Source organism: Puma concolor, chromosome B3, assembly GCF_028749965.1.
Source record: "Puma concolor isolate L17-30 chromosome B3, mPumCon1.1.hap2, whole genome shotgun sequence".
NCBI classification, from domain to species: domain Eukaryota; kingdom Metazoa; phylum Chordata; class Mammalia; order Carnivora; family Felidae; genus Puma; species Puma concolor.
In genome coordinates, this window is record NC_141672.1 from 63,333,212 (window position 1) to 63,355,083 (window position 21,872).

At 37.6% G+C, this 21,872-nt stretch overlaps 1 long non-coding RNA gene across 1 annotated transcript in view; it reads right to left on the bottom strand.

The window, feature by feature from the left end:
- LOC147580007 (uncharacterized) overlaps window positions 1–18,306 on the bottom strand; it is a 36,085-nt gene extending 17,779 nt beyond the window's left edge. Inside the window, exons 1-2 of the long non-coding RNA XR_015251865.1 lie at window positions 18,164–18,306; window positions 1,261–1,396 (exon numbers count right to left, since the gene is read on the bottom strand). This is a non-coding gene — a long non-coding RNA (uncharacterized LOC147580007). The remainder of the gene's footprint in view (window positions 1–1,260; window positions 1,397–18,163) is intronic.
- Between the last annotated feature and the right edge of the window lie 3,566 nt (window positions 18,307–21,872).

Consider the following 21,872-nt stretch of genomic DNA (forward strand, 5'->3'; position numbering starts at 1 on the left):
TATATATATGCAAGTAAGACTATAAATTTGTTTTGACATGTTATTTAAGTTGCATTGGACAATTTTTCAAATGTAATGTTTTCAATATTATTAAATTAAAATGTTTTCTAACTTCTACTGTGGTTTATTCCTTATCCTATTGGATTTTAAACTTCTCTTTAGGGGCACCTGATTGGCTCAGCCGGTTAAACATCCAACTTTGGTTCATGTCATGATCTCTCAGTTTGTGGGTTCAAGACCCGCGTTGGGCTCTGTGCTGACAGCTCGGAACCTGAAGCCTGTTTCAGATTCTGTGTCTCCCGCTCTCTGCCCCTCCCCCACTCATACTTAGTCTCTCTCTCAAAAAAATTAAATAAACATTATAAAAATTTAGAAAAAAATAAACTTATCTTTATATTTCTCATTTCTGACTTGATTCCACTATGTAAAAGAACATACTTTATATGATTTTAATCCTTGAAGTGTGTTGAGACTCATTTTACAGCCAAGCACAAGGTCAATTTTGCTAAGAGGAGGTTTGGGAAGATATATCCTATAGTTGCTGAATAAGTGCTTTATAGATATCCATTAAGTCAGTTTATAATTGTTATATTCAAATTTTATTTTTTTATTCTTCACTTTTCCTACCAGTGTGTTAAAAATTTTTTTTATGATTGTAGATTTTTCTTTTTTTCCTGTTTTCCTTTTTGGTTTTGTCAACGTGTGCTTTATATTTTTGAGGTTGTGCTGTTAACTGCATACAGTTTTAGAAATATATATGTACTTTTTATCACAAGTTGCCAATGGCGTTTTATTTTTTCCTTTTTCCTTTTCAACATCCTGTTTTTCAGCTTCCTTGGTCCTTTTTGCCAACGAGCTTGGCATTGGCATGAGTCATGCAAATGCTGGTGAACCATTGTAGTTCTCTGAGATGACTCTGGCCTTCTCCTTCTTGTAGACATTCTGTATGGGCATGACTGGTCCTATCAGCTGGGTGGCCAATTTGAGTTTTTCAACAGAGCTGTCTCCCTTCTTGGGAGCTGAGGGCTTCTTGGGTAAGAGAATGATTTTGGAGTAGTACTCCTTCAGGGGCCACATGTTTGCCTGCAGAGACTCTGTGGACTTGTTCCACCTTCTTGGGTCCACTGAGATCCTTATGGTCCATGCCACTTTCTTGTGAATTCCAGCCACCCTTAACTCATAAACCAAAGCCCCTGCCAGCCTTCACCTCACTATAGGCTGGATGGGCCCAGACACGAGGCACAGGGCAATGTGGCCTACCTTGGCTTGCTGGGCCTTGGGTCTTCAGATCTTCTGTGCTATCTGGTTGAGCCACATAGCTGCTGCCAAGCTTGTGGAAGTGGGGCTCAGGATCAGGCTATTCTAGATGGGTACCATGGCTGTTGCCTATGGGCCTCTGAGGAAGAATGGCCAGCAAAAAAGGTATAAATAGTATATACTATTAATTGTTTAACACTTTCATCAACATATAATGCCTCTCTTTCTTCTTTCATCAACTGGCAGGTAAGCTGGCTGGATGTTCAAGGATGGCCTCAGTTACATGACTGGTGGTTATTGGGCTGTTGGCCAGATCCTGACAGATTATTGGCTGCGGCACCTTGGGTCTCCTCAACACAGCCTCTCATACCTTCAGCATATGGGTGATCTATGAGCTTCAAGTGTAGCAAGAGGGTAAACCCCCTTAAAATGTAGCAAGAGGGCAAACACGTTTATTTGGCAGTGTCCAACTGGCCAAATAAAGTCATGTGGACAACCCAGCTTCAAGACAGAGTAGATACCAACTTTTGTTAGAGGATTTGAAAGGTGACATTGCAAAGGGACATGTTTACAGGAATGGGAAGAATCTGTGGTCATTTCTATAATCTACCACAACTCCTAACCCAAATATGATGACCTTGTGTATACTCTCTAACTCCACTTCCTCCTTTCCCCACCACTTCTTCTCCTCTCTCTTGATCAAACAGCAAATGTAATGGCTTTACATTTTGAAAGAGATAGCTTAGATAAATTATTGAATTTATATATTTTGTTTTATAAATACTACTGGATACAAACAAATAAACTGCCCTTTTATTAGAAAGATTCCTCATGTTCATACATAACCTGAATATTTCAAGAAGTCATATTTGTCAAATGCCTAAATACTTCCCACTTCATACTTTGTGCTTAGTTCTTTTATTTTTTTTTTAAGTATTTATTTATTTTGAGAAAGAGACAGAAACAGCACAAATTGGGAAGGGGCAGAGAGAAAGGGGAAGAGAAAGAATCCCAAGCAGGCTCTGTGCTGACAGCCCAGAGCCAGATGTGGGGCACGAACCATGGAACCACGAGATCATGACCTAGCCAAAATCAAGGGTCAGATGCTCAATTGACAGAGCCACCCAGATGCCCCCTTGGTTCTTTTAAAAGAAGGAAATAAATTAGTATATATATTTCAGAGTGGGAAAAGTGAGTAGCTATTTTTAACCATATCTGTCTTTATAGCAATAAAATTAGTATTTAATAAATGTTAATGTTTAAAAAATATTTCCAGAATTATACTATAAAATTACCATTTTACAGAAGATATAAAGCATCCACTTACTAATGGAAACATTATTATGGCATTCTTATTTTATATCATGAGCCTCTCTATGGATTTGGTCAGAGCAGATGAGCCCTGGAAGTAAAATACTCATACATGGATTAAATAACAAAGTGTTACACCCTCTTAGGGACTAAATAGATCTATAAGGAATAACTTTTTAATAATAATTATGGGAGTCTTAAAATACAAGCCCTTTCTCTAACAATCTTGTCAAATACTTAAAAAGCATTTGGTTCTGAAGAAAGCACCAGTTTTAGATAATATTTCATAATCAAGCAGAACTAGACATAGAGCTCCTTGTGGTTAAGCAGATATTGTTCGTGTATGTACTCTCACATACAGTCCTTAACCAGAATCCAACTATCTTCTCTCCATTAAAAAAAAATGTTTCTAATTTTTCATCTATGAGATCTCTAAATCTCAGTTTTTCTAATGATTCTTCTGCCATTAACTACCTCTTTTTCCTGTATGCCTAACACCCTTTTCATACATTTCTGCATAAAACATTTCAAAATTTTGCTCAAGGAAACATTTCACAAGTTTTTCCTTAAGGGAAGATGGAAGCAGAATAGGAGGGCCCTAGGCTCACCTTGTCCCACGAATACAACTAGATAACTATCAAATCATCCTAAATATCTCAGAAATTGACCTGAAGACTGGCAGAACAAACTCCACAACTAAAGGCAGAGAAAAGGCCACACTGAAGAAGGTAGGAAGTACAGAGACATGGTGTGGGAGAGAAATGGAGAGTGCCACTGCAGTGGAGAGGGAGCCTCAGACGAACACACAGGGGAGTGCATGGGGAAAACAAATCCCCATAGATATTGTCTTGGAAAGCTAGACAGATTGAATTTTGTGAGTTCTTGTCACCAGCAGGGCTTAAAGATTGTAGTTCCTAAAGGTCAGCAGGCTTGGCTTGAGGAGAGCCCAGAGGCATTGGTGCTCCTCTTGGAGAAAAGGCAAGGCAAACAGCCCCTGGATACACAACTTAGAAATAGTGACCTGAAGAACACCTGAGTGGCAAGGTTATTTGCTCATCTTGGAGTGTGTGCCAGAGAGGCAGCATTCATGGAGAGATCCTTCTGAGAGCAAAGGAACTAGCAGGCACCATTTCCCTCACCTGTCCCTCAGCATAACCACAGGGCCACCTACAGGAACGAGCACAGCACTCACACTTACTACTTCACTTGCTTACACTAAGACCAAACACCCCCATGCTCTTTTGGAACCTTCCTTTGAAACCAGTCACACTTGCCTCAGTCCCAACACAGTGGGACCCTCCCCCAGAAGACAGGCCCTACCAACACTGTGTCTCCCATCCTGAGAGTTTTGTGGAGCCTCAGTTTCCACAGCATGGCAACAGGTCTCATTTTATAAGCAGACAAGAGCACACCTAGTTAAAATGCACCACAGTCAGGCCAGGAACCCATCACTGCTCACAGCAGGTAAGGAGAACCTCTGCAAATGACCAGCCCAAAGGATAAAGCAGCTAGGACACAAAAGCAGAGTACATGCAGTACACATTGGAGACATTCCCGGAAGTGCCAAGCCCTAGGGAATAAGGGACAATACGTAGCAAGACACTACAGGACCTCTTCTTCATGAGGCCGTTACTCTCAAGAACAGGCAATATAGTTGACTCTCCTAACACAGAGAAACAGGCACAGAGATTTAGACAAAATGAGAACATAGAGAAATTTATCCTAAATGAAAAGAAAAGGACAAGGCCATAGCCAGAGTCTAAGTGAAACAGATATAAGTAACATGCCTGATGGAGTACTTAAAGCAATAATCATAAAGATACTCAATAGACTTGAGAAAAGAGTGGGAGACATCAGTGAGGTAAAAAAGAACCAGAGGGGCGCCTGGGTGGCGCAGTCGGTTAAGCGTCCGACTTCAGCCAGGTCACGATCTCGCACTCCGTGAGTTCGAGCCCCGCGTCAGGCTCTGGGCTGATGGCTCAGAGCCTGGAGCCTGCTTCCGATTCTGTGTCTCCCTCTCTCTCTGCCCCTCCCCCGTTCATGCTCTGTCTCTCTCTGTCCCAAAAATAAATAAACGTTGAAAAAAAAAATTAAAAAAAAAAAAAAGAACCAGAGATGAAGAGTGCAGTAAAAACATGCTTAATGCAATGAACAGCAGGCTGGAAGAAGCAGAGGAACAAATTAATGACCTAGAAAACAGAGTAATGGAAAGCAATCAAGCTGAACAAAAGAGAGAAAAAATAATCATGCAAAATGAGAACAGACTTAGGGAACTTAGTGACTCCATCAAACTTAATAACATTCATATTATAGGAGTCCCAGAAGAAGAAAAGAGAAAAGGGAGAAGAAAATTTATTTGAAGAAATCATAGCAAGAAACCTCCTTAATCTGGGAAAAAAACAGATATCCAGATCCAGGAGGAACAGAGAACCTCCAAAAAAATCAACAAAAGCAGATCCACACCAAGACATATTGTAATTAAAATGGGAAAATATAGTGATAAAGAAAAAAAACTTTTTAAGCAGCAAGACAAAAGAAGACAGTAACATACAAGGGTAATCCCATAACTTTATCAGGGGATTTTTCAGCAGCAACTTTCCAAGCCAGAAGAGACTGGCATAATACATTCAAAGTGTTGAAAAATGAAAAAAAATCTGTAGCCTATAATACTCTATCCAGCAAAGCTATCATTCAGAATAGGAGAGATCAAGAGTTTCCCCAACAAACAAAACTAAAGGAGTTCATGACTACTAAACCAGCCCTACAAGAAACATTTAAAAGGACACTTTGAGTGGAAAAGGAAAGTTCAAAAGTGACAGTATGAAGGTAGGAAACACAAATACAGTAGAAATAAATATTTCTTTAAAAAAATGAGTCAACAAACTCACAGAATAAAAAGGTGTAATATGGCACCTTATATACCTAAAATGTGGGAAGGAAAAGAGTAAAGAATTGGCTCAAACTTAAATGACCATCAACTTACTACAAACTGCTATATATAGATGTTATATAACCACAAATAAAAAGCCACCAATAAATATGCAAAGAATAAAGAGAAAGAAATTCAAATATATCATTAAAGAAACCCAGCAAACCATGAAAGAGAGAAAGATAGGAGATGATCCGTGAAAAATCCTCAGAAACAACCACAAAATGAGTAATCAAATGTCAATAAATACATATCTAGGGGCGCCTGGGTGGCGCAGTTGGTTAAGCGTCCAACTTCAGCCAGGTCACTATCTCACAGTCCGTGAGTTCGAGCCCCGTGTCAGGCTCTGGGCTGATGGCTCAGAGCCTGGAGCCTGTTTCTGATTCTGTGTCTCCCTCTCTCTCTGCCCCTCCCCCGTTCATGCTCTGTCTCTCTCTGTCCCAAAAATAAATAAAAAATGTTGAAAAAAAAATTTTTTTTAAATAAATAAATAAATACATATCTATGAATAATTACTATGAATGCAAATAGACTAAATATTCCAATTAAAAGACCTAGGGTGACAAAATGGATTAAAAACAAAAAGACCCATCAATATGCTGCCTACAAGAGACTCATTTTAGACCTAAATACACCTGTAGATTAAAAGTGAGGGGATAGAAATACATCATGCAAGTGGATGTCAAAAGAGAGCTGGAGTAGCAATACTTATACCTGACAAACTAGACTTTAAAACAAAGACTATAACAAGAGACAAAGAAGGACACTACATAATAATAAAGGGCATAATCCAACAAGAAGATTTAACAATTGTAAATATTTATGCACCCAAAATGGAGTATCCAAATACATAAACTATTAACAAACAAAAGGAACTAGAAATGATAATACAATAATAATAGAAGACTTTAATACTCCACTTACATCAATGGACAGATCATCTAAATGAAAAATCAACTGGGAAACAATGGCTTTGAATGACACACTGGACCGAATGGATTTAACAGATATATTCAGAACATTCCACCCTAAAAGAGTAGAATACACATTCTTTTCAAGTGCACATATTAGGTCGTTAAAATTACAAATCACATATTAGGTCATTTAAAAAAAGCCTCAACAAATTCAAGAAGATAAAAGTCATGCCATATGCATCTTTTCTGACCACAATGCTATGAAACTCAACCACAAGTCAACCACAAGAAAAAATCTGGAAAGACCACACATATATAGAGATTAAATAACATGCTACTAAACAATGAATGGGTCAACCAGAAAATAAAAGAAGAAATAAAAAAGCACATGGAAACAAATGAAAATGAAAACACAATGGTGCAAAACCTTTGGGATGCAGCAAAAGCAGGTCTAAGAGGGAAATTTATAGCAATACAGGTCTACATGAAGAAGCAAGAATAATATCAAATAAACAACTTAATCTTATACATAAAGGAGTTAGAAAAAATACAACAACAAACAAAACCTAAAACCAGCAGAAGTAAGCAAATAATAAAGATTAGAGCAGAAATAAATGATACAGAAACTAAAAAATAATAGAACAGATCAATGAAATCAGGAACTGGTTCTTTGAAAAAAATAATAAAATTGATAAAACTTTAGCCAGACTTTTAAAGAAAAGGACCCAAATAAATAAAATCAGAAATGAAAGAGGGGAAATAACAATCAACACAACAAATATACAAAGGATTATGAGAGAATATATGAAAAATGAAAAACTATATGCCAAAAAATTGGACAACCTAGAAGAAATGGGTAAATTCCTAGAAACATATAACCTCTCAAAACTGAAACAGGAAGAAATAGAAATTTTGAAGAGACTAAGAACAAACAAAGAAATTGAATCAGTTATCAATAAACTTCCCACAAAGTCCAGGACCAGATGGCTTCACAGGCAAATTCAACCAAACATTTAAAGAAGATTTAATACCTATTCTCAAATATTCCAAAAAATAAAAGAGGAAGAAAATCTTCCAGATGCATTTTATGAGGCCAGCATCATCCTGAGACCAAAACCAGATAAAGACACCACAAAATAAAAGAACTATAGGCCAATATCTCTGATGAATATCAATGCAAGAATCCTCAATAAAATACTAGCAGAACAAAGCCAACAATACATTAAAAAAATCATTCACAATCAAGTGGGATTTATCCCTGGGATGCAAATGTAGCTCACAAATCAATATGATACATCATATCAATAAGAGAAAGAATAAAGACTACACGATCACTTCAATAGACACAGAAAAAGCATTTGGCAAGTACAACATCCATTCATGATAAAAACCCTCAACAAAGTAGGACACAGCTAACATCATCCTTAATGAGGAAACACTGAGAGCCTTTCTCCAAACGTCAGGAATAAGACCAGGATGTCCACTCTCACCACATTTATTCAACATAATACTAGAAGTCCTAGCCACAGCAATTAGACAACAAAAAGAAATATAAGACATCAAAACTGGTAAGGAAGAAGTAAAACTTTCACTATTTACAGATGACATGATACTATATATAGAAAACCTGAAAGACTGTACCAAAAAAATGCTAGAACTGATTGATGAATTCAGTAAAATAGCATAGAAAATCAATCAACAGAAATCTGTTGCATTTCTATACATCAATAATGAAACAGCAAAAAAAAGAGAGAGAGAGAGAGAAATTAAGAAAACAATATAATTTACAAGTGCACCAAAAGGAACAAGATACCTAGGAATAAACCTACCCAAAGAGCTGAAAGACTTGTACCCTGAAAACTATAAAACACTGATGAAAGATACTGAAGATGACACAAAGAAATGCAAAGACATCCATGTTCATGGATTGGAAGAATAAATATTGTTAAAATGCTTATTACCCAAAGCAATCTATACATTTAATGCAATCTCTATCAAAATACCAACAGCATTTTTCAGAGTCAGGATACACAATCCTAAAATTTGTACGGAACCACAAAAGACCCTGAATAGCCAAAGTAATCTTCAAAAAGAAAAGAAAAGCTGGGGGCATCACAATTCCAGACTCCAAGTTATATTACAAAGCTGTAGTAATCAAAATAGTATAGTTCTGACTGGGACAAAAACAGACATATAGATTACTCTTCAACAAAGTAAGAAAGAATACCCAATGGGAAAAAGATATATAGTTTCTTCAACAAATGGTATAGGGAAAACTGGACAGCTACATGCAAAAGAATGAAACTGGACCACTTTCTTATACCATACACAAAAATAAACTCAAATTGGATTAAAGACCATCATTTTTCTGCTCAAAAGACATCTTCTTAATAAAGCCATTTCTATATATACCCTATATAAAATAGTACCTCCCCCACTACACCTGCTCTTTTCTGTAGCCTTTACCATATCAACTGTTCCATGTTTTCTAAGATTACTTATCAACCTTACAGTTGCTCCATGTCAGAAATTTTGGAGTCATCCTTGACTCTTCTCTTTTTCTCACATCTTATACCCAATTCAAAATCAAATCCCCTGGGTTCTAATTTTACAATACATCAAATTCCAAGTATTTCTCATTATGTTTGCTATTACCACTCAGATCTGAGCCACCATCACTCTTCAATTGGATTACCTTCATAATCTACTAACAAGTCTCCCTGCTTCCATCATTACTTGCGCCCTCTCCAATGAACACATAATCTGTTCTTTACCCATCAGTATAATTATATTTCTCTACTTAAATAGAGTGATTTCTCACCTTGCTTAAAGTAAAATCCAAAGTTCTTATATAGGCTACAAGACCCTCCATAATATGGCCCCTCAACATCTCTGATTTCACATTCTAATGCTTTTCTTCATGCTTGTTTTATTGCAGCCACACTAGCCTTCTTTTTTTAATGTTTATTTTTGAGAGAGAGAGAGAGTGAGTGGAGGAGAGACAGAGAGAGAGGGAGACACAGAATCCAAAGCAGGCTCCAGGCTCTGAGATGACAGCACAGAGCCCAACATGGGGCTTGAACTCACAAATCATGAGATCATGACCTAAGCCAAAGTCAGATGCTTAACTGACTGAGCCACCCAGGTGCCCCACCACACTAGCCTTCTTGATGTATAAAAGATCCTGAATAGTCAAAGTAATGTTGAAAAAGAAAACCAAAGCAAGAGGCATCACAATCCTAGACTTTAGCCTCTACTACAAAGCTGTAATCATCAAGACAATATGGTATTGGCACAGTAACAGACACACAGACCAGTGAAATAGAATAGGGAATCTAGAATTGGACCCACAAATGTATGGCCAACTAATCTTTCACAAAGCAGGAAAGACTATCCAATGGAAAAAAGACAGTCTCTTTAGCAAATGGTGCTGGGCGAACTGGACAGCAACATGCAGAAGAATGAAACTAGACCACTTTCTTACATCATACACAAAAATAAACTCAAAATGGATAAAAGACCTAAATGTGAGACAGGAAACCATCAGATCCCTAGAGGAGAAAACAGGCAACAACCTCTTTGACCTCTTTGCAGCAATTTCTTGCTTGACACGTCTCCAAAGCCAAGGGAATTAAAAAGCAAAAATGAACTACTGGGACCTCATCAAGATAAAAACTTCTGCACTGCAAAGGAAACAATCAGTCAAACTAAAAGGTAACTGACAGTATGGGAAAAGATATTTGCAAATGACATATCAGATAAAGGATTAGTATCCAAAATCTATAAAGAACTTACCAAACTCAACACCTGAAAAACAAATAGTCCAGTGAAGAAATGGACAGAAGACATGAATAGACACTTTTCCAAAGAAGACATCCAGATGGCCAACAGACACATCAAATGATGCTCAAAGTCACTCATCATCAGGGAAATACAAATCAAAACCACACTGAGATAGCACCTCATACACACCAATCAGAGTGGCTAAAATTAACAACTCAGGAAAACAACAGATGTTGGCAAGGATGTGGAGACACAGAAATCCTCTTGCACTGTTGGTGGGAATGCAAACTGGTGCAGTCACTCTGGAAAACAGTATGGAGGTTCCTCAAAAAATTAAAAATAGAACTACCCTACAGCCCAGCAATAGCACTACTAGGAATTTATCCAAAGGATATAGGAGTGCTGATTCACAGGGGTACATGTACCCCAATGTTTATAGCAGCACTTTCAACAATAGCCAAATTATGGAAAGAGTCTAAATTTCCATCAACTGATGAATGGATAAAGAAGATGTGGTTTATATATACAGTGGAATACTACTTGGCAATGAGAATGAAATTATGCCATTTGGAGCAACGCGGATGGAACTGGTGAGTATTATGCTAAATGAAATAAGTCAGTCAGAGAAAGACAGATATCATGTTTTCACTCATATGTGGAACTTGAGAAACTTAACAGAAGACCATGGGGGAAGGGAAGGGGGAAAAAGTCGTTACAAACAGAAAGAGAGGGAGGCAAACCATAAGAGACTCTTAAATACAGAAAAACTGAGGGTTGATGGGGGGAGGGGAAAATGGGTGATGGGCATTGAGGAGGGCACTTATTGGGATGACCACTGGGTGTTTGTTGTATGTAAGCGATGAATCATGGGAATCTACCCCCAAAACCAAGAGCACACTGTACACACTGTACACACTGTAAGCCAACTTGACAATAAATTATATTTTAAAAAATAAAAATAAAACATATCAAGCATGCTCCCACTTCTGGGTCTTCGTGCTTGTTCTGCCTGCAGTGCTCACACCCCAGATATCCACATGTCTTGCACCCTCTTCCATCATGTTTCTGCTCAGAAGACATCTTCTTAATAAAGCCATTTCTGTATATACCCTATATAAAATAGTACCACCCATTATTTCAAACTCTTGTTATTCTGCTTTATTTTTCTTTGTAACACTTATGAAGAAAAAAGAAACACTGTATGCTAAATTTCTGTCTTTTCCTTCCAGAATGAAGGCTCCTCAAGAGCAAGGGCTTTGTGTTGCTTGATTCTGTATCTCCAGCAGCAAGAAGAAATCCTGCCACAATATAGGTATTCACTAAATATTTGCTATAAATGAAAAACTTCTACCTGTCCTTCAAGACCTCTTTTCCAGAGACTTCCCTGATCTTCTCAATAACAAAGAACTTTCTTACCTCTCCAGACTCCCAAAGAATTGTTTTGCATCTCTTCCATAAACCTATTATCTCTTTTCACTGTTTGATGGTATCCTATTTGTATTTGATTCCCTGCCACCTGGCGTAACATCATTTAACAAATATTCAATGAATTAATGAATAGATGACTTGATAAAAGGCCTGTATTATAAATACACATTTTGGGTAAATAGAATAAATCCTCCCCTCTCTCCCATCCTCATACTTCTGCTCTTATTTTTTTTCCAACCATGCCAACCTGAACCCTGAAACTTACTATTACCCTCTCCTTTGCCCATGCCTTCCTACAATCACATTTTCTTACTCTTAACTCTAAGTAATCCCAGATTAGTGATCTCAGAAACTTAAAGGACAAATAGAAAACTTCTAAAGCACAAATAGAAAATTTAAAGCAGCACTGAAGTTAAAGATCTAATAGTAACCTTTACCCCATGCTTTCTCTAGGGAGACAATATTCAAAAGGAAATATATCACCAATATATCATCAATAAAACAAAAGACAGCGGGTATCATGGGTGGTTATGCTCCCAGTAGTAGTATTTCTTAAGACATTCTTAGAAGGCTTCATAATAAAAGAGATTTAAAACACAACAAACATTCAGTTTCATGCACTTTCAACTGCATTATCAGCACTCCCTTCATTACCAAAAATTATTATTAAAACCCATGACACATCACGAGCAGCAGACAGAAAATCATGAGGCCAGTGCCTCTGAGGATCAGAGCTGCAGGGACAAACATCACAGTTGTCAAGCAGTTATCCACAAATGAGACATTTGTCAAGTGGGAATTGATCACCCCTTTTTTTAATACAAAGAGAGATTACAGAACTGTGGAATATTAAAGCAAGCAGCCCAAGAGACAAACTGACTTGCCTAAGGTCACTCAACAAATGGCCAAACCAGAATTTGATTCATACTTGAACTCAATTTCTAATTCCTCATAATGCATGTTTTCTACTAACCAGAGTCTCTGTAGGGAAGATTATCCATGCACATGCACACATGCAAATTCTATTCATATTAAGGTGTGTTTCCTTTTTTCCTTATGGTAATAACAAGAATTAAAAGCTCTTTGATTATAAAGTAAACTTCAATTTTTCCTTCTTGACAGGTTTTCAGGTTTTCCTCTAAAAGTATTTAAAAGTACTACTCAAGTTGTTCTTAGTTGTCTAGAGTGGTTTATGCTGCCATTAGCTTCTATAGCACCATCATTAGAAAAATGGGCTGTACTTCTTCTTAAACCTCCACATGCAGCCAAAATTGGGTTGCTTTAAAGGGCAAGATGTCAAAAGCAGATAAAGCCTTTGTACTATAATGAGCATAATGATGAATAATGGTACTTATGTGCAATAAATGATGCCCTGCCCATAAACAGCCTTTCCACCCAGATACTCTATTTAATTCAATAATATATTCCAGGTAATTTGTGGAACTAGATGAGAAATTACCTCAACCAAGAAGACTAACTGTGGAATTTACTAAAACATACCATGTTGAAAATAATTAATGGAAGCAGAGTTTGCAGAAGTAAAATTATGGCATTAAAAAACCCCATTACATGAATTCTTCTTCCAAGTGGCCTGCCTCATAGCAGCTGTAGAAATAAGGGCATTGTGGCAATAAAATGATGTTGGTAATAAAAGACATGCTAATAATATCCATGTGCCATAGTATTCAGTGCTTTTGTGTTTGTTTTAGGAAAAGAGACGATAATCAATATAGTAGCCTATCTGGACTACTTCAAAATCCAGCTGATTCCCTTACTAACTATATTCCATAGAACAAACAGACAAATGTAAATCCTATCACATCATTCCTCTTATCAAACTATGTTATGGTTTCCCACCAAAATCTGAATAATCCAAAATCCTTGCCATGCCCTATAAGACTGTAACAGGACCTATCTTAGGCCTACCTCTCTGACATTGTCTCCTACTACTCTCCCCCCTCTACTATACCATGTTAGTTATACTTGCTATATTGACAGTTCTCAGATATTCTAAACTATCCCTGCTCAGAACTTCTGTTCTTTCCACAGAACTAATTTTTGCATAGATTGCTTCTTTACCACATTCAAGTATCTACATATGTATCACCTCCAACTTCTGTTTCCAGCAATGCAGCAAACTAGGTATCTTGAAAAAACGCCTCCCCAGTAGAGCTAAAAATGCTAGATAATATATTTTAAATATTTTAATGCACATTATTTCAATGTATTATTTTTATATTATTATGTATTAATTTGTAACAATAGATACTATATTTATAATAGTTAACTGATAGTAAATTACCTCACCAGAATGGTAGATAATATATTTTTAAATATTTTTAATGCATAGTTTAATGGAAAAGTTTTTTCAATCCCAGAAACCAAAATGTTAAGCAAAAACATTAATCTCAAGAGGTAAGAGAGCATTGGAAACAGTATTTTGTAATTAATGTTTTTGCTTAAACATTTTGGTTTCTGGTGTTGAAAAAAACTTCTCCCATGGGGAGTTCTATAGTATGAAAGCACCATATGGTTATCCCATGAGAGGCAAAATGTTCTGATTTTTTTTTAAAGACCAAGCCTGTATTTATTAATTCTTTACATCAAGTATCTTCCTCATCAACAAATTTTTAACTGGAGTTTTACAGCCATGTTAACACAAATAATTTAGGCATCATTTAAAGCTTTATTATTTTCATTGTTCATTTTAATTTTTTCTATATATTTTTAACATGTGCTGTTTTTTAATGTGTTATTATTATTTATGCCAAATAGAAAACTATAGGAAATGTACCAGATATTGATATGCTCACTACTGAGATTAAATCTCTATTAATATATTGCTTCTATTTAAAATTCTCTTTAGATTATCTTTATTTTCAAAGAAACAAAACACTACAAATACGAGTACAGTCCCACTTTCCACCCCTATCTACCTAGAAATAACACCCCACTTAAAATGAGTATTAACAAACTTATACATGTTTTGTTCTTCTTTTGAGTAAACTTGCTAAATGTTTGGTACCATATCTATACTCAACCTTTTTTTTTTTTAACCTACAAGTTTTTGAGATTTGTACACATTGACACATTCAAATCTAGTTCATTCATTTCATTCTTATGCTTCCCATTGGACCAAACTACAACGTATTTTTTCATGTACAAATATCTTTGTACATGCCTCCTTGAACAAGAGTTTCTCCCTGATAAGCAAGCCCCAGTAGTAGAAACGTTGAGTTACAGAGAACGTGCATTGTCAATTTTATTTGCTAGTTCTAAATTGCCTTCCAAAATTATACCCATTGCCCTCCCTCCAGTCCTGCATTAGTGTTCTTATTTCTCCACATTATCACTAACAGTTGATATTAGCAAAATTAATAAATATGAAAATATAAAATGTTATATCTTTGTTTTAATTAACATTTTCTAATTCCTAAAGAGGCTGGACATCTTTACATATATTTATTGGACATCTTTCTTCCTCTCTGAATTTACTATTATATCTTTTGGCAATATTTCTTTTGCTATTTTCAATTTCTAAAAGCATTTTATATATTCTGGACATAGATATTTCATTGGTAATATGAGTTGCAGCTGTTTTCTCTGTGACTTGCGTGTTCTTTTTTTTTTTTTTTTTACGTTTTATCATACAGAAGTTTTTTGTCTTAATGTAGGAAAATGTATAAATATTTTCCTGTTTGCTCTTTGCATTTAAGAATTATCTACTAATGGCATAAAGAATACCTCCCATTTTTTTATTAAAAGTTTTAGAGCTTCTTTTGGTATTTATTTATTTAAAAAATTTTTTTTAATGTTTGTTTATTTATTTTTGAGAGACAGAGTTTGAGCAGGGGAGGTGCAAAGAGAAAGAAAGACACAGAATCTGAAGAGGCTCCAGGCTCTGAGCTGTCAGCACAGAGCCCGATGCGGGGCTCAAACTCACAAGCCGTGAGAGCATGACCTGAGCCAAAGTCAGATGCTTAACCAGCTGAGCCACCCAGGCGTCCCTGGTATTTAGATTTTTAACCTCACTGGAATGTATTTTTGTGAATGATGTGGTATGGAAATCTAAATGTATCTTGTACTGTAACATAGCCAGTATCTTCAGAAGTATTTGTTAAATAGTTCATCCTTTCCTATGGATTTTATCAGCTCTCAAATATAAAGCTCCCAAATATACATTGGTCTGATTTCAGTCTCTCTATTCTCTAGTAGTCTATTTGTCTATCTGCCCAAGTACCTCACGGTTTTAAACAATACATTTTCATATTACTGCCTAGGATCTGATAAAATGACTCATTGACCTTTTGTTGTTTTTTTCCTAGTCACTAAGGCTAATAGACTTTTGTACCCTGCCCCTTACATCAGTCAAAGGCTTCAGGCTGCCCCCTGGATGAGAGGGCAAAACTTCCGGGGCATTTCTGGGTAAGGTGGCTCCGTAAGCCTAAAGGCAATTCTCTGAAGTGTGTAGTCATAAGCCATTAGCAGCAAATACTTACAGCAGTGGAAAGATGGGTGAATAGTAGAAGGGATCTGGGTAGGTTTCTGGTACTGGGTCTCAAAAGTAAATAGACGGCACATTCAAATTGGGACAATTTATTTATTTAAAAAAAATTTTTTTTTAACGTTTATTTATTTTTGAGACAGAGAGAAAGCATGAATGGGGGAGGGTCAGAGAGAGGGAGACACAGAATCTGAAACAGGCTCCAGGCTCTGAGCTGTCAGCACAGAGCCCGACGCGGGGCTCGAACTCACGGACCACAAGATCATGACCTGAGCCGAAGTCGGCCACTTAACCAACTGAGCCACCCAGGCACCCCTCAAATTGGGATAATTTAAAGACAGCGTATTTGCAAAGAGACTATAAATGTGTGTTTAGGGTTAGCAAAACTACAAGGGATAGAGGTGTTACTATTTCAAAAACTGGGTGGGGGTGAGGGGGGGCAGAGGGTAATGGCATAAAGCAGTTACTGGAACCATGAAAGTTTCATGAAGAGAAAGTTGCTTTGAGAGAAGTAATGACCTTCATCAGCCCAGAATGACTACTGGTGGGGAAGGGAGGGAGGTTTAGGAAAATAAATACCCCAATTTCATTCTCTTTCCTCCCTCTGACCTCCTGCTGGACTCTCCATTTGCTAAGCTCAATGGGAAGCCAGAGGAAGTTTTTAATACACTGCATAAAGAACAACCCCCTGGAGGAGAGCTCAATGGGAAGGATGGAAATGAATGCGGACATTGTTTTCCATAAAGGCAAATAAAAGATGTTTCAGACAAACAAATGTCACCTTCTCTGAGCAATCTTTTCAAACATGCTATCTAAAATAATGTGCCTCTGGGGTGCCTGGTTGGCTCGGTTAGGTTTCCAACTCTTGATTTAGGCTCAGGTCATGATCTCACAGTTCGTGGGGATGCTGGGCTCTGTGCTGAAAGTATGGAGCCTACTTGGGATTCTCTGTCTCCCTCTCTCTCTGCCCCTCCCCTGCTCACCTGCATGTGCTCTCTCTCTCTCTCAAAATAAACTAGAAACTAAATTAATTAATTAAGGTGCCTCCAACCTCTGTCCTTTGTCACTACCCCAACCCCCTACTCAGCTATCTGCCTTCAAAGTACTTATATTTACATGAAATTATATTAAAAATTTCCACAATAATGAAAAGGCAAACCCAAGATAGCTGGGCAAAGTACAAAAATAAATAATTCACCAAACAAAAGTATAAATGTTTAACCACATTCATAATCAAATAAACAAAACGCATTTTAAAATATATAATTTTTTACCTATCAAATTGACATATATTTTTTTAAAATTTTTTATGTTTATTTTTTGAGAGAGAGAGAGAGAGAGAGAGAGTGCAAATCCCGGAAGAGCAGAGAGAGGGAGACACAGAATCTGAAGCAGGCACCAGGCTCTGAGCTGTCAGCAAACAGCCTGAGGCGGGGCTTGAACTCACAAACCATGAGATGGTGACCTGAGCTGAAGCCCGACGCTTAACCGACTGAGCCACCCAGGTGCCCGGACAAATATTTAATACAGCAATTTCCAATGATATGGTTTGAGGAAAATACCTAAGGCCGGAGTATAAAATTGGTGAAATATTTCTCAAGAGTAATTTGAGAATTTCTATCAAAAAATTTTAAGATGTTGTTTTACCCAGGCATTCCTCTCTTAGGGATGTACTGTGGGAAATAATTCAAGATGTTCCCAAAGATGAGTTATTTACAATGGCTAAAAACTGCCAACAATCTATCTGTCCAATAACAGGAAATAGTTTATCGATGTTTCCCAAAATGTGTTCCTTAGAGCACTAGTGTCATAAGATTCTGCTTGAGAAAGAGTTCCACAGTAATTAAATTTGGGAATTCCCTTGGAATGAAAGGCAAAATTTACAAGCCAGGCTCACGTGACATAAAAGCTAAGCGACTACGTGGGTTCATAGTGAGTTCAAAATTCTAAATTTCGTCTTATTAGCCCTGAGTGCCAACCATCAGAACTAACAGAAGCAGGTCCACTATGAAGGCGTTTAGCCCTCCACAAAAGTACCTTGTGGTCAGGTGGAGGGGTAACCCCCCCCCCTCCGCTACAGCCACAGCGATCTCCGACTTCTGTGCTTTGGGCTCTCCCGACTAGAGCCTAGCCAGCCGAAGGACACCACACCACGCAGGCGCAGGAGCAGGAGCAGGCGCAGCGAGCAGCCAGTAGCGAGGCCAAGCCACGCCCCCTGCCCTGCAGCACCGTTACGCCTGGGCGGGGATTTGACAGCAACTTTCAGTCATCGCACTACAGATGGTAGTGTGCCCTTTCGGCTCTTCAGCGCAGCACGCACACTGAAAGTCTGACTGGTGAGTTCTGATGTCTGCAATACGGGGCAAAGTTAACTAACTGGTTCACTAATTAAACGGATTGATTATCATTTTAACTGAAATTCATTTTTATGTTTTACATGAGATAATTCATTGTGTCGTTTGTTACCCATTTAGAATTTTAAAAGAACGAACGTTTATTATCTCACAGTTTCTGTGGGTCAGGAATCTGGGCACAGCTTAGCTGGGTGGCTCAGACTCAAAGTCAGTCATGAAATTGCAGGCAGGCTGTCAGCTAGGTCTGGGTTCACTTGACCCCGGAAGGTTCAGTTTGGAAGCTTACTCCTGTCATTGGCATGATGCAGTTCTTCGCCAGCTGTTGGCTGAAGGCCTCCTTCTGTTCCTATCCATAGGACATACCCAATATGGCAGGCAGCTTCTCTCAGAGTAAGCCAGAAAGAGTGCAAGAGCCTAAGAAAGAAGCCACAATCTTTTTGTAACCTAATCTCAGAAGTGACATCTCATCACTTTTGCCATATTCTGTTAGAATCCAGGCACTAGGTGCAGCTCACACTCAAGGAGAGGGGGTTACACACAGGCAGAACACCAGGAGGTGGGGATCACTGGGGCCCTTTAGCTGCTGCCTGTTACAGTCATTAACATGAAAGCCCTTGAAATTCCTAAGCGACTAAGACTTGCTAAGTAGCCCCTTCTCTAATCACAACGGAGATCTAACAGAAGGGTGGAGGAAGGGGCCACAAAGAGATACTGAATTTGTGAAATAGATGGGTAGATACCTAACATCGGTTTTTTTCCAATTTAGTTTGGTGAAGATTTTCACTGACTGGAGGAGGTTCTTGGGGCCCCGGGGAAGGAAAATGGGAGTGGATGGGTACTGACAGGAAAGGCAAAGGGTGGAGAAAAGAGAAAAGGTCTCAGAAACAATTTTGCCAAGGGCTAATTCAGCTTTATCACAGCAGTGTCACTTCAACCCATTCTGGGCTCATTTCTGGTGCAAATAATCTAGGCCTCTTGTGACTCATCTGCTTCCTCCTGCTTTTATGTACATTTTTTGCCATGTCTTGCTCCTTTGTACCTTGAGAAAAGTCAGAAAGGAACGAAAAGCTGGTAATATTCAAAGCAATCCAGTATTTTATTGCACTTAATCTCCAGAGTGAAAGAATAACGTTCTCCACTCTTGTTTCCAATGCCTATGTAGTTACACAGATAATTGGATAAGTTAATGGTGAAACTCTAAATAATTGCACAAGTCAGCACAATCAATTGAGGAATTAAAAAAAAATTGTTTTGACCTTAAATCCCTCAAATGTGGGACCTCAGTCAATTTATTTGTCAATAAATTGGTACCCCCTCTTTCTCAACATTTGTGGGAATACTGTTTTTCCTCCTGAATTGACACAAACGATCTCATCCTTCCACCTACAATTTACTCAGTGAGATATATGAAAGTGGGGTCTATTTTTGGCTCTTTAGCAAAGCTGCTAAAGGGTATAATCTTTTTCTCTGCCCTGCCTGGGATGGACTAGGTGCCATAGGAGGTCTTTTCTATTTCTAATTTTTACAACACCTTTCAGCAAACAGCAGGTAAACAATTTTAATACAAGGCCATTTTCATTATGTGTCTGCTAGAGAATATGTCCCTGCATTAAAATAAACAGTAATAATATAAAAAAAAGTTTGCTCATACAATAATAGCAACCTTCCTAAATTACAGTGATTGTGCCACCCAGCATTATAATACAAAATGTGGTTTTTATCCCAAAAGACACAGAATTTATTATTTTCCACCTACCTGGCATTTTAGAGCACTTGGAACCAGGTTTCTGAAAGAACAATTCAGTACATTAGCTCTCAAATACAAAAAATATATTTTCAGCATTGAAATGACTCATTTAAAGCAGCACTTCAACAAAATGCTGTCCACCCTGCCCTGGTAATTATGTCACGTCTGGTGTATACTAATTTACACAGTGTATTGTTTTCCTGCGTAATTAAGGCTATTAAGCCGAATTCTGAGGCTGTGGTTAATTAATTAAACAAGCATGCAGAGAAGTTACTGACAGAGTCAGAGCCTTGTTTCCACTCTCCTGGTGGGCAAGATGCTAAAGAAATGGCTGTCACCTGGGACTCTCCCTCAGTCACAATTTTCTATTCACAGGGAAAAGTACAAAAGTCATTTCCCAAAAAGTAGACACTTCAATTCATTGCCCCACAATCTCTCACCACGGAATCACCAAGCATGACATAGTATTTAGAAATAAAAGCATATAATGAAACAGATTACCACTTCTCCATACTTTCATCAAAGTGAAGGGTGTTCCAATATACTTGCTTTGGGTTACCTTCAGATACTATCTCTTCATGGATTATAAACTAGATGAAGTCAGGGGAAGGTGCTTTGTCCAGACTTTTCATTCAAGGTGCTTTCTCCAGACTTTTCATTCTTTTCAAATTCATCCAGAATAGTAGATCTAAGCATTCTTTGTGTCAGCCACGAACACATATGAGAAAATCCTAACTGGCTTGGGTTTCACAATCCTTAAACAATTGTAACATTTCTAATTTTCTTTACACCACACCAATGCTGTGCTTTACACCCAGTGCACTAGCCCAGGACACTGCCCCCAAAGCACTGGAGAAAAGTGGGATACCCGGAAGCAGTGATCTTCAGTATCTCTTTTTCACAGTTATGTAGCCTTTTCAAACATGTCCTTAAAAACTAATCTTTAGACATCTCTTTCAAATGTTCTGTTTTTTTTAACTTTTTATAAATGTAAATTTGTATTACAAAATAAATATTTGTATTTCACAATGACTTCATATTTGGAAAGTGTTAACTTCTCTCTTTCAACTATTCATAGTGATTATTTGATTATTACTAATCATTGCAGTAGTTATCGAATCTTACTACTGTTACTGTGTCCAAGAACCCAGATCTTCAGGAGAAGTGGGGAACCCACTGTATGAAGAAATGCTATAAATCAGACAAATGCCAGTGTATGGTACTATTCTGTGTATGTTCTGGCAACATAATTAGGAGATCAAGTATAAGACAATTCAGAATTCTTTAATGCACTTAAAATCACTGTCATGAAGCAATGGATGGCAAATTTGCATGTGAAAGGAGTGTGAACAGCATGTAGGAAGAATTGTGAAATTACTATAGTATTTATTATTATAACTTGGTGTCATGCTAGTCTCATTTTAGAATGAACTATAAGAATGGATTAAATTAGTGCCATTTTCTTTCCTTGTTAACATCTTTGTCACAAGAGCAAGCTGTCAGAATTTTATCTAAAATAGGCCATGGATTATTCCTCATGATAGTTGGCCATTTCTAAACTGTGGCTTTGATTGGTTGTTCTTACCCCTGTCCATGCAGACATGTAGGTTGAACACAGGGAAATAATAATCTTTTAAGAAACTAA